Below are 14,101 nucleotides of genomic sequence, written 5' to 3'. Positions count from 1 at the left end.
CTTCTCTTGGAAGAGCCCTGCTTCTCACATGGACAACTGTATGTTGGCTGCTCAAGAGTGGGCAGCAACAAAAAACCTATTTGTATATGCTCCACAAGGGAAAAAGGAACATAGTTTACAATGAGGTGTTATAATCACAACAGCAAGAAAGTATGTACATGATCACCTTCTTTTACAAAACTTCATTGACTTTCATATATTTATATTGATATATATATATATACGTTTGTTTGGGTGCGTGTGTGTATATACATCTTTATATATAAAGATGATGCGTAGTCTAGACGGCGTTTTTAGATTTCGTTATTCTCTTTAACCCGGGCAACGCCGGGTATTTCTGCTAGTTTTATATATAAATAAGGTACATAATAATCGCACATACAAACATTCACAAACTTCCTTGTACATGCACACACATACTCAGAGTTGAAACATTATTTGATTTTTCTTTTCAGCGTTGAATGCTCACTCACACATACAAACATTCACATTTTGCCATCACTCTTTCCTTTCTCATTCATATGGTGTAACAGAAAAACACAAGAGTATTTATTATAGAAGAAAGAATGTTTCTATTTTCTCTTTTGTTAAACACAATATTCTAATCATTTAGAAATTTTTAAGTGAATGTGATTTCAAAAATGTAAGTTGTTTGCACAGTAAGTATTTATATTTTAGCTTTCTTTAAAAAGACAATATTTTAATGTTTTTTAAAATTATTTTCAAGGAATACCATTACAAATTTTTTTTACAATGAAAATGACTTCCATAGGTATTTTCAAGTGCATTCAATGTATCTAACCTCCAAAGATTTGGTTATTTCTAGCACACCCTACTACCACAGCTATTTGTGATAAAGGACCTAAAATACCTCTTACATGGTAGCAAGGCGTGCAAGAAATAGCAGCCAAATCTTTCCTTTTGAGGGGAAAGGAGCCGTTTAGACATGATTTTGATGTCACATTCGTTGAAAGTATGCAAAATAACCAGGAAAAGGAAAAAAAAAAACCCACGCAACAAAACTCCATTGCTGGCAAACTCAAGAGTTTTTCATTAGCATGTATATTGTATATATAAATAAAATTAAAAAAAGCAACCATGCCTGACTTTCCTGTCCCTTTAACCTTAATTCTATTGGGAGATGGCTGGTCTCACCTTTATATTCACCTTCACAGCTGCATGGGACTGATGCAGACTGTAGACACCACCTTTCAAAAATAAAAGTTCAAGCATTATGTGGCAAATTTGTGTAGGCTTCTGATATACAACTGTTGTGTATCCTCACTCTGTATGAGTTATTAGTTCATCCAAGAAGGCTAGTTTAGTATCCTTTCTCTCTTCAGTTGTGAACTGTATTGAAGGTAATGACAATACCTGAGGAAACTGAAAAACTAGGTATGGTTGATCATTTGTGGAAGAAAGGAAAAATAAAGAGAAGACACCAACTCTTGTGGAGCAAAATCAAAATAACAGATAAGGAATAAAGGAAGACAACTAAAAGAATCACTAAGTACACTGGGCTTTGATAACTTCTTCAGTTAGCCTAGTATAAAGCTGAAAAGAATATGGGAGTCTGAGAAAGAACATTAAAATAAAGTTTCAATCAAAAACAATATAAACTCTGGTTCAAGCAGAATAAGCAAGCAATATCACTTGACTAATAATGAAGAAGAGAGCATTCCTAATATGGTCAACAAAATGAGAACAATTTACCATCATAGATATTTAATAAAGGGGTTCAGTTCAAAATTCTGAGAACACCAAATACAAAATGCATCTTAACCTTGTGACTATAACAACTAAGATGAGGATACTAGCCCAAATGTATCAATGTATAATAATCAAGCGAAACACTACATGAAAAAAGCCAAAACATTAATATGCTGCAATATTGGAGATCAGTACATCAGTTTCACTTTTGTCAGTTGATAAATACATACATACATATGTGTATGTTGTGTGTATATATCAATGCAAGTATGAGATAATGTAGACATAGATGTATCTTAAAATATGGCTGAAATACCTTTAATTAGAGGCACTTCAAATCTTGGCTCAATGAGGATTAACTTGAGATCAAATTACATCACCAACACAACCCCCACTACGTTTATTACCATAACTTACATTACCCATACAAAAAACACACAACCACTGTCACTATCAACAACAACATTAATCTATGGTGTATGTCTGTCAAATGTACAGTATATGTCACAATACAATAAGAATAGGGATGTGATGTGTATAGAGAAGATGAAGTTTTTGTTTCATGCTTCAGTCAGAGACAGGGTTGCAAAAATGAAACCTAACTTTGAATCCAAACAACTCATGATAAAAAATCATTACCCCGAAAAGCTAAATGTATTGAAATATGATTCTGATATTTGTGTCATATAACAAGTTCTATATCTAACAAGTTCAGTAGTGTCATCCTTGTTGGATGAAGTAGAACCTATAGTGTAGTCTGTATGAGATACAAAATTGCCTGATATCTTTTAAGATGGAATGAAGTCCTTAATAACATTTGTTCATGCACAATAGTCCTGCCTTAATTCTCACAACAGCATCAAAGAGTTTAAGCTGCATTCTATTTCTCAGTAATGTTTTTTGAAGATACAAGTGAAAATATTCTCACAACTTCAATATTACTGATTGGTGCGATAAAAATATAAAGGCAAAAGTGTTGAAGTACACAACAAATCTAGATTTTTTCTTTATCTGTTGGAATTCCCTCTTTCTTAAATGGAATTTTTTCCCCACAACCAACACAAATGATTTTTCTATACTGTTGTTCAATAATACTAAAACTGTTTCCAGTAAAATTTAGCTCTGAAAATGTGGGTCTTGAAATTTGATTTAAAGCTACTGTAGGGGCATAATTTCGCCAGATCTTCAAAAAATACCTCTGGTTAATGGAAGTATACATTTTACTTGACTAAGAGCTTCTAGTATAGTCAAACACTTTTCTTTGGCATTTTTATTTCTATAAGAGTGTTACTTTTTTGTGGCAACTTGTACATTCTGTTAAGAATTTAATCAACAAACCAACATCATTAAGTTATCTTTTCAGACCATTGTTATCACACAGTCTGTTAAGACTCTTGGAATGCAAGACTAATTTTTTTGTGCAGATCATCCAGATCAACTTTAATTTGTTAGAAAAAAAAATCAATCTTTCCAATTATAGTACAATAAGTGTTGCCACTTAAAAAAAAAAAGAAACTAGTGGCCTGACATTTCCTATTTTATCTTTGCTGTGAGTCTTATACCAAACTTTAATTTGGTTAGGTCACTTACATTAAAATAAGACTCAAGCTTTTCCAAATTCATCAAAATATTAAACACTACCGTGCTTATGCCACCAATTAGATGAAGGTTTTTCAAAAGGGAAAGTATGTTGGTTCAAATTCTGTAACTGTATTCATTACTTTAAACAGTTATATATATTTCTCCTCATTTCAGTATGGTTAAACTAGTGGGAAACTTCAGAGAACTGAAATTCTATGTTGAGGGCAACTTTGACACAACATATTGATTATAATGCCAGTGAATTTGAGCTGCACATAGAAAGGAGACATCTTTTAGCCTAGACCACATAGAATTGTTGTATCTTCCAATGTTTGAAACACCATATGATGCAAAAGCCAACAAAATTTGTAAGCCTGGATACATTTTTTTTTTTTATTTCTTCAATCAAATTGAATAGGTTTTATCCAGTTGTTTCTTTCACTAGAATTAAATTTATAAAGGTAGTAGAAATTATGTTTTTCTGATCACCTAAAAAAATAAAATGTACAAGTGTTTGCAAGTGGAAACATCTGTAGATTCACTTAAGTTATAGCATATTTCCAAAAATCTCTAATGAGATCAGTCTGTAATGTAGGTGAAATTACATTTTTTTTTATTAAACAAGAGCATATAGTTTTTTGTCACCTGCCCAAATGTACTCCCCACTCTATCATCATTATCATTTAATGTCCATTTCCCATGCTGGCATGGGCTGGATGATTTGACAGGAGCTGGGCAGCTGAAAAGCTGCCTGGGCTCCATGTCTGTTTGAGCATGGTCTCTATAGCTGGATGCCTTTATAATGCCAGCCATGTTAAAGAGTATACTGGGTGCACTTATGCAGTACCGGCACAGGTGTCTTCATGTGGCACTGGCAATGGTGCTTTTTATATGGTATGAGCATCCATGAGCCTGCAAGATTAGGATTGCTCAGCTGAAGAGGGATGTAGGGGACGAGCCTGTATGCAAAGACAACCATGATTTTACTTAGCTTGACGTGTCTTCTTAAACACTGAAAACTGCCAGAAGTCTTGATCACATGTGATTTCACCAAGATGATCAACTTTATTTATAGCACACTGACAACCTTTTACAACTGCAGCTTCAACTTGATCAGGATGTTTTGACTGCAGTATATGTTACATAGAATTGTTTGGCATGGTTGAATAAGTAGATTGCACAAATTCTCAATAAAGAATGAAGTACATTATATGCAGTCACTGGTGAGAGTCAAGTGGTCACAGCTTGATTGCTATGAGTATGTAACAGTGTGATATGAGTGTTACTAAGTGTAGTGGTAAGATATGAAGGGTCACCAAGGTTGTGTAGGCTGGGGATACTGGGAAACTGTTCAAGACATCTGGTAGGTACACCTGCTTGGTAGTGTTTCACCATGGCATCATGTGTGGGAGGCATGTTCATCTCCGCTTTAGTGCCCATCAAGAACTTGTTATACCGTGCTGTATTGACACTCAATCTTGATCATACAGTCTACAAACAAATTTCTCCACTGTGTGTAGCAGACCATCTTCTACAGAGAATGTTGCACCAAATTGTTGAAAGGCTGCTTGAAAATCAACAGATTCAATCATGAGCTTCAAGGCTTTCTTCTTAGACCGGCCACAGAAATAGCTTGTTGAGTCACAGCCTGTAAAACAATGAAGGCCAATGAGGGCAAAGGCAACACTGTCTCCAAGTTGATTTTGTGTAGCTGTTAGATTAAGTGTATGCTTGTTGTTGCCTCTACCAGTGTGAAAGAGTAGCTGGGCCTGAATTTGATGAGCCTTTGCTATGCCAATAACAAAAACATCAGTGTCTGGGCACTTTATAATGATTGCTGGTGTACTGCTTGAAGCCGAAGGGAGAGATGCAGCAGCATATTGACAATGCAAGAACAGCCTGGTGTCTGCTTCTTCATGGTTGCATTCAAGTTCCTTCACAACTTGTATCTTGACTGTGCCATCTACATTCTGCAGCAAATGACATTCTTCATCATGAGCAATGACAACTTTGATATCATGAAGCAAGGTTAGGTGTTCCTGCACACATCATCGAATTCAACAAGCTTTTTCCATGATGACACTTTCTGGACAATTTTTTAATATCTTTCCCACTCTTTGAACTTATTGAAACTTTTCTCTGAAAACGGAAGAACTCTTCTGTGACTCTTGCATGTAACAAAATGCCAAAGATTTCCCCTCAAAAGACAATGTACGTGACTGTAGCACTACAGAATTAGATTTTATGTACTTTATATACACATGAACACATCATTGAAAACATATTTTTCACATTATGTGTGTATTTTCTTGAGAGAATGTATATGTAAGTGTAGGCATGTTTGTGAATGTACCTCTGTGGATGTGTGTGTGTGAAAGCTACAGCAGTGGAGAAGAAAACCCAGTAATCAGTGCTAAACCACCAGCAAAAACAAAATTCCATCCATAACTTTAAATCTTACATAAAAGAACATATGAGACAATTGCAGTCCTAGATATGGTTGAAATGCCATGGATCATAAGCACTTTAGGTCAATATATCCTTCCCTACCATAAACAATAACACTAACCAGCAATAACTACTATCATTGTAATAAGTATTATATCTTTGTGTGTTCCAACAATGAATATTCAGTTGTTTGATCAACTTTACTACTTGTTCCTGAATTAGTATGTAAATGGCCGAGTCATCTACCCATAATTTCTCGGATGGAATCAACAAGCCACGATGTGTGAAAAAACCGAATCTTTAAATTACAGGTACAACCATCTGACAAGGTTCCCTGCAATTTCTATCAATCCAAAGCTGTAGTAAAAGATACTCACTCAAGATACATCACAGAAGAATTGAGCTCAAAATCTCATGATTGTGAAATGAAATTTTTAAGTATTCATCCCTGCTGTGTTTATACTCTGATCACCATTACCAACACCAGTAACACTAAAATTGGCATTGTTTTGGTTGAACCTGCATTTGTGTCAAACTCAATCATATGGGAACATAGCTGGCATTCCTTCAGTTGAACCCGCATTTGCATCAAACTCGATTGTTCGTTAATTTCAGTAAAAATCTTTTTATTCCTTTACTGACCTTTGGAAGGCGACATTTGCTTTGAAGTGAGAGCAGAAATTAAAAGATGCGTGTATGAGTGTATGAAATGGACGTGAGAGAGAGAGTGAGTGAAGGTGTGTTGTTGTCATGTATGTATATTTTTGCATGTATGTGTAAGTGGCACTCACTCTCTCTCTCTCTCACACACACACATTATCTTTCATATACACGTACATACATAAAAACATATGCATACATCATTTTTGTGCGTATGTGTGCATGCGAGAGAGAGAGAGAGAGTGTGTGTCACTTACACATACAAGACAATAACACACACTTTCACTCACTCTCTCATACACATCCATACATCTTCCACTTTCTTCTCTCACTTCAAAGCAAATGTTGCCTTCCACTCGTCATCACAACACACACCTTCACTCACTCACACACACACACTTTTCCCTTTCTCCTCTCTTTCAAAGCAAATGTTGCCTTCCAAAGGTCAGTAAAAAAATTTTAAAAATTTACGGAAATTAACGATGATCCCATAAGATCGAGTTTGATGTAAATGCGGGTTCAAGCGAAGGACTGTCCTAAAACTTATACAACCAACATCACTAAATAATGAGCACCAACATTAAAAATAAGTATAAAGATAGCAATGTCAAATGTTAAAGTTATAGCTACACATATATTAGATTATAGTGTAAATGTTACAACACAACGGAATTGGGGCTTTGATATGTGTAAGTGATGGGAGTTTTCTGTTTTAAGGTTTAGTCGGACGAAATGGGGCTGCTGTCTGAAAGGACATTTTTATGTGCTATATATATATGACGGTAATATGATTTGAATATGAAAAGCCTAATTGAAATTCTATAAGCACCCGAGTGAAAAAAGAAAAGCTCGTGAGAAGCCAACAATGTCAAACAGATAACTAACCAAATGTAGAAAGAAAAAAGTATCCTGAAATTTGGCGCAAAAAGAAAGCTAATCTGTCAACTCTAAAATAATATATTACTTGCTTACTTTTTTTTAATGTGCCAATGCAAGCACTACACTGGATATTTAAGGCATTTAAAATTCTATCGAATAACAGCGATGAATCAAATATAGGTGGGCTGGGGTAAATATAAATAGTAAAAGCACTTCTTCCTATATGTGAAAATTCAAAGGCTCTGTGTTTCGGAACACACCTCCCTCACCTAAGTGCTAGAAAGATTTCCACCCGCAGAAAAAAATTTCCGCAACAAATCCCTATATAATCGAAATCTACATCTGAAATATATTTGCAGAAATATTTCATAAAAAAATATCCATTATTCTGAAAGTTATAAGGAAACACAGTCGAGGGCACACTTTTGTAGGTATGCCCATTTTTGTTTCTACTTCTAATTCAGTGACGAAAAAACTTGGTGGTGCCGTTAACTGATGAATTTGAATCGTTACAAGGCTTTCACTAATTCAGAATTATCAGACTTACATATTTTGATAAATATCGTGCTCATGAACACACAACTATAATCCCTAAATAATTTTATTTCGGAACGAAAATTTAGCATTTAGCTATGAGGTTAAAATATTAATAAAGTGATTGTCTTTATTATCTAATAGGTAATAAATGGAGGGGCCAGTTTTCATAATTTCCTAAGAGTATCCCTAAAAGTGCATTCTATACAAATATTTCAATACGTTATTTATACAACTGTATATTCCATAAAACGAATGTTTTTTCAGCTACCGATATATCAAAGAAAAATCCATTATCAACTGCTATCAAAATGACAAAGATTAGTGTCAAATTTTGTGCAGGAAAAAAAAACACAACAAAAACTCTTCCCTATTTGGGTCAATATTAAAGATGGCAAGGATTTCGTTCGTTTTCAAATGTACGCGGTAGCACAATATATGTATCTGACCTAAAAACGAATAAATAATAACCTCATGCCGCCTCGAAACTAACTCCGTCAGGAAGATATTAGCTTAAATACTTATTTCTTAAAGGACGCAACATTTATTAAAAGAAATTCTGCGTAACTCATACGTAGAAAATATGAATCGCCGTTGTTTCTTCGAGAGGTAGCATAAAAGCTAAAATCAAATCAATTATGCAGAATCGAAATATTATGGTCGAACGGTAATTTATGCTTATATACTTTACAATAATGTAGACCAGAATAATATCCACATCAGTTGAACGGAATGAGTTGTGGAGCAGGACTGTTCGTGTTACATTCAACGTAGTTATGGCGGTGAGCGAGCTAGTGACAGGTTTGTTTTGAATTTTAAAAAATACGATTATGTTAGGGAGACAACGATACAATTCGGGAAATGAACATTATCAATATTAGAAATTCTACAAATAACCCATATTAATTAAAATATTTAACTTTACATAATTCCATTCCCTTCAGCTTTCTCGATCTATTGTTGGCTTATTCTCTATAGGCCTGTCTGTCTACGCTGCCAAAACATTTTGAACTACTTTATTAAAATAAAGAGAAATATATCTTTCTCGAGTAAAAAAGAGAGAAAAAAAAAAAACATTCTTATTTCTCTACCTTTGTCATCGGCAAAAACAAACTTAAAGAAAGATTGTAATGTAACATCTATTAATAAAATACAAATGTAAGAACACATATTAAAACATTAAAATAACATAAACTAGAAGAATGAAATAAGCTCATTAGATAAGCCTAATAAAATATAAGAAAATAAAATTACCTATATATAAGAGCCATGACAAGACGTATTTAAAAGAGAAGAAAATTTAAATATACCGCCTTGCCTTGTTTGACCAATAAAAACAGTCATAACGGAATTCTTGTAAAGCTAGCTTTCATATCGGTAGATACGTACATTTTTCATTTTACTCATTATCTCACTTTTGTTTTTCTTTTCTTTTTTTTTTTCTGTTACACCCTTTTTCTCGCTCACTATATTCTAACCATTCTCTTTCCGGCAATCCTTCGGAGATAGTTTCAGAAAAGTTAAACTATTTGTTCAGCAATTTCCATATAAAATTTTTATTTCTTTCCTTAATGTTTATTTTTTGCAGCTAAATTGTAAAAAACACGGTTGCGCACACACAGACACACTCATACATTCATTGTCTTTCATTTGCACGCACCAACATACACTTGCACACATATAGATGCACATACATACATATACATGTTTTATGGTTTCACGAATTGCTCATATTTATATATTTTTGTAATTATAAAAACCATAAAAGGCCAACAAATTGTTTCGACTTATATGTATTTTTTCTAATATACATAATCATAGTTCCTTTAATCACTTAAGGGCCATGGTTTAGAAAAAGACGAAATGACTTTATATATAAAGGAACTGTAATTCTGTATATCAGAAAAAATATATATAAGTCGAAATAATTTGTTGGTTTTTTATGGTTTTTATAATTGTTTGTTATATAATATTATGTTACATTATATTCGTAGTATTTAATGTAATACTGTAATATAAATAAATTATTGGATTGACAATAGTATAACTATATTTAATTTAACTTTATAATTGAATTATACCAATATTTATATGGTATCCAACTGACGTGCCTGTGAATTGAACACACCCTTTGAAGGAATACTTTTCCTCAGTTTGTTACTTTTTGTGTATGTATGTATGTATATATGATGGATGCATATATGCAAGTAGTCATTGTTCAATTTTCAAGATTTCTTGCCAATAGAGAAAGAGCCAGTGGTACTTTTTGGTTATCTCACCCCCATTAAAAAAATGGGGTTATCTCCCCACGTCCTATGAGAAATATCAGTACTTTTGATTATCTCCCTCAAGTAAAAAAATTGCTTAACCCTCAATAAAACAAAACAAAAAAAAGGGGGAAAAAGATGAAACATCTTATTGAATCTGATAATATTTTTATAACAAATCATACCATGCCTATTGAGGAGGCCAAACGTCAACAATGTGTTGAAATACTAAATCAAAAGGATCTCTTTTAATCCAAACTCTTGTCGTCACATAAACTCAATTTTTTAGTGGGGAGATAACCCAGTTTTTTAATGGCAATATTTTAATAGGGGTGAGATAACCAAAAATTACCGAGGATAGTCTCTAACCTAGATCTCAGGCTCCTTTACTAGAATTTCAACATCAACAACAGGGTATTTTTGTTTGTATGTATTTATGTATGTATGTACATGTGCAGATTTGTATGTTTTGTTTTATGTATGTATCCTTATGCATATCTAGACATGCTCATATCTAAATGATAACCTTCTGGAAAGTTTTACAGATTTTTATAGCTCCAGTGATCAATTGGATCTGTAGTCTTTTAATTAGCTTTCTCCTTTCTGGTTTTGAGCAGCCTAATTTCTCAAGATTGGTATTTAGGCAGTGTGTTGCATATCCTAGAGCCTCAATAACTACAGCTATAAACCTGAACTTGTAATCTGGATAGAGTAACTGCAGAATAGTTCAACGTCGGTATTCTCACTTTCACTGATCTTCAGCTTTGTTGTATGTATGTATGGATGGATGGATGTGTAAGTTAAAAAAGAAACTAAAGAAATGAAAATGTTTTATGGAACTTGCCAAACAAATAGTTTTACTTTTCTGAAACCATCTCCGAAGGATTGCTCTCTTTCCTTTATTTCTCAATCATCATTGACATCTATTTCGATTTCGGTCTTTTTTTCTACAATTTCCTTTCTCTTTGATTCATATTTTCCCTTTCCATTAGCTTGCTCTTTCACAGTACCTTCTTTTCCTCTCCATCTCTTTCTTTTCGTTCTTTTCTATCTTATTTCCTTCACTCATACAGCTTTCTTCTCACACTTGAGGCATCACTATTTTGTCAGGGATGGCAAGCTGGCAGAATCGTTAATACACCAGGCAAAATGTGTAGTGGCATTTTGTCCATCTTTACATTCTGAGTTCAAATTCTGCCAAAGTTGACTTCACCTTTACTCCTTTCAGGGTTGATAAAATAAGTACCAGTTGAGCACTGGGGTTGATGTAATCGACAAGCCCCTTCCCCCAAAATTGTTGGCCTTGCACCAAAATTTGAAATCAATATTCCATCGCTCAGTTCAAAATATTGCTGATGTCAATGTAATTGATTACCTCCAACCCCCAGTTACTGGCCTTGTTTCTAAATTAGAAACAATTATTCTGTCATTGCTTTTACATATCCTTCTCCTTTTCATCCCTATATTTCAATATCTGTCACATATGATGCTTTGATTATAGATCTTTCAATCAAGGCTGACATTGGGTTGAACAATTAAAATAACAAGTGAAGTTGCTCGTCCCACTGGAAATTGTGGTAAGATCTCCCTTGTTGTGTGTGTCCACTCTAAAAGGTTATGTTTAGCTAGTTGCAAATTGGTCCATTTATGCAACTTTTCATGAGAAGTCTGCCACTCTGCAATACTATTTGCAAGGTGAGGGGCATTTGTATTTAAAACTTCAATTTAATGAGCCGGGGTTGAAGTTAGCTTTAGAAAGAGACATGTAGATTTTCAAAACTCATTCCATCATGCACAGACTCCTTGATAAAATATGATATGTGTTTTCTTAGTCTTTTTTGAAACATGTATGTTCATTTATTATATCTGTTTCAACCGTTTCTTCCATTCCCTATTAACCTATTTATTTCTATATGCATTGTCACTGAAATTAGTTATTCAGTGCTTAGATTTATATCTCTCCTTTACCTTGCAAGTGCATTTCTATTTAAAATTATATCTCTTTAAAATAGCCATTTATTTTTCATACTTATTGTATACATAGTTGATGTAGTATCTGTAGAAGATAACAACTGTTATGGACGTGCTGTATTAAAAGTAATAGATATTAGGGGGAGATGAAAATCCATCCTGGCAGAGATCAAACAAGAACGCAAGATGCATTTTGGCCTTTCTGGGTCTTTGCAATATCACACTGTGGCAGCCGGCCACAAAAATTTGTCACCCCTGGTATAGGGAAACAAAACATTCACTGATGTTGTGTATAGCCGTCTGGCAGAATAAAAACCCAGTATAGTGGTGATTTGAAACCTAACCACCAGATACTTGGTCAGACACCACAAGCAAACCACCATAGATTCACATGATTGGTCCATACAGAATGAGGCTGTATTGTGATATGGTTTCCTTGATTGTTCAAGAATAAATCCTCTTGTCTGCTATAAAAATCGAGTTTGGTGCTTTTCTAATTGCAGAGTGTTGAAGGCAGCTGAGTGACTCGTGCCTCTACTCTTATCATGGACAATTGGGCAGACAACTCCATGTTTTAGGACACCAAACAGAACATTCTCACAATGTCTCATAAATAACTTCTATGGATGAGGTGCAATTTTTCTCTCTCTTCCAGTCAGTAAATATATATATGTTGTTCATTGTAAATAACCAACACCAAATATCTTTATGTCCAGCAATAAATATTCAGTTAAATGGTCATGAGTTTGCTTTACTTATTATTCATGCAGCCAATGAAATACTTCTTTATTTCCTGCAATTCAAGTGACAAGCAACAAGCAACACCGGTATATGTAATTGAGGTTGTATTAAATGTATGTTTGTTCTCTTTTTTTAAATTTAAAGTAAATTTTGACCTGCCACTTGGTTGCAAAGCTGTGAATGAAAGCATCATGCTTTGTTCATCATCCTTTAAACCTCAAGAAGGTATCATGATCATTTGTAGAGTATAAATTCATGATTTGTGTTTGCTCCCCAAGAAGCCAAGTTCAGCTATACTTTGCTCCAGATGGGTTGGTATGTATCCTGTTGCTCCAATAATAATGGGTGTGAAGCAGGAAGTGTATCTTGGGTAGTAGATTTTCAATCTTTTCATTAATGGTCCATAGATGTCTTCTTGCTCTTGTATTTTTCTAGCCACATTGATGTCCAGAGGACAGCTGATTCATAACAGAACATACCTTTTCCTTGCAGCCCCATACAACATCTGGTTGGTTGGTTTTAACTTGGTGGCTGTTTTAATTTCTAAGTTTTACCATAATTCTTTTGATCCATTGGTCTCAATATAGTCAATTTCATCTGTGTTTATGTATGTATGTATGTATAGGTGCAGGTATGTGATAAGAAATTTCCTTCCCAACCACATGGTTCCAGGTTCAGTTTCACTGCATGACATCTTGGGTGTCTTCTACTATAACTTGGGCTAACCAAAGCCTTGTGAGTGAAATTGATAGACAGAAACTGAAAGAAGCCCGTTTTGAGTGTGTGTGTGCATGTGTGTCTTTATGTTTGTATTTATCACCCCAATGCTTGAGAACTGGTGTTGGTTTGTTTACATTCCTGTAAAAAGAAACCGATGAAATAAGTACTGGGGTTGGTTTGCTTGAGTAACTCCTTCATGGCAATGCCCCAGTATGGCTGCAGTCCTATGACTGAAACAAGTAAAAGAGAAAAGATGTATATAGTGTGTGTCTGTGTTTGTCCTCCCAACATCGCTTGACAACCGATACTGGTGTGTTTACGTCCCCGTAACCTAGTGGTTCGGCAAAACTGACCGATAGAATAAATACTAGGCTTACAAAGAATAAGTCCTGGGGTTGATTTGCTCGACTAAAGGCGGTGCTCCAGCATGGCCACAGTCAAATGACTCAAAGATACATGTTCACATATATTGTCTTATCCCAACAAGGGATTTCATTTAATAGTTTGGTATTTGCTTCATTGTAAAAAACAATGTAATTTTTTTCTTTTCTTTCTTTACAGGGCAGAGGTTGGGAAATTTGGGGCTCCTG

At 34.3% G+C, this 14,101-nt stretch overlaps 1 protein-coding gene across 1 annotated transcript in view; it reads right to left on the bottom strand.

The window, feature by feature from the left end:
- The window catches only part of LOC106875674 (inner centromere protein A), a 55,875-nt gene extending 46,711 nt beyond the window's left edge, over positions 1-9,164 (bottom strand). Inside the window, exon 1 of the mRNA XM_014923915.2 lies at positions 9,067-9,164. The gene's annotated coding sequence lies outside the window, so the exon portion shown is untranslated. The remainder of the gene's footprint in view (positions 1-9,066) is intronic.
- Positions 9,165-14,101: the final 4,937 nt, after the last annotated feature.

Source organism: Octopus bimaculoides, chromosome 8 (assembly GCF_001194135.2).
Source record: "Octopus bimaculoides isolate UCB-OBI-ISO-001 chromosome 8, ASM119413v2, whole genome shotgun sequence".
Taxonomy (NCBI): domain Eukaryota; kingdom Metazoa; phylum Mollusca; class Cephalopoda; order Octopoda; family Octopodidae; genus Octopus; species Octopus bimaculoides.
This window is presented reverse-complemented; position numbering and strand designations above follow the sequence as displayed.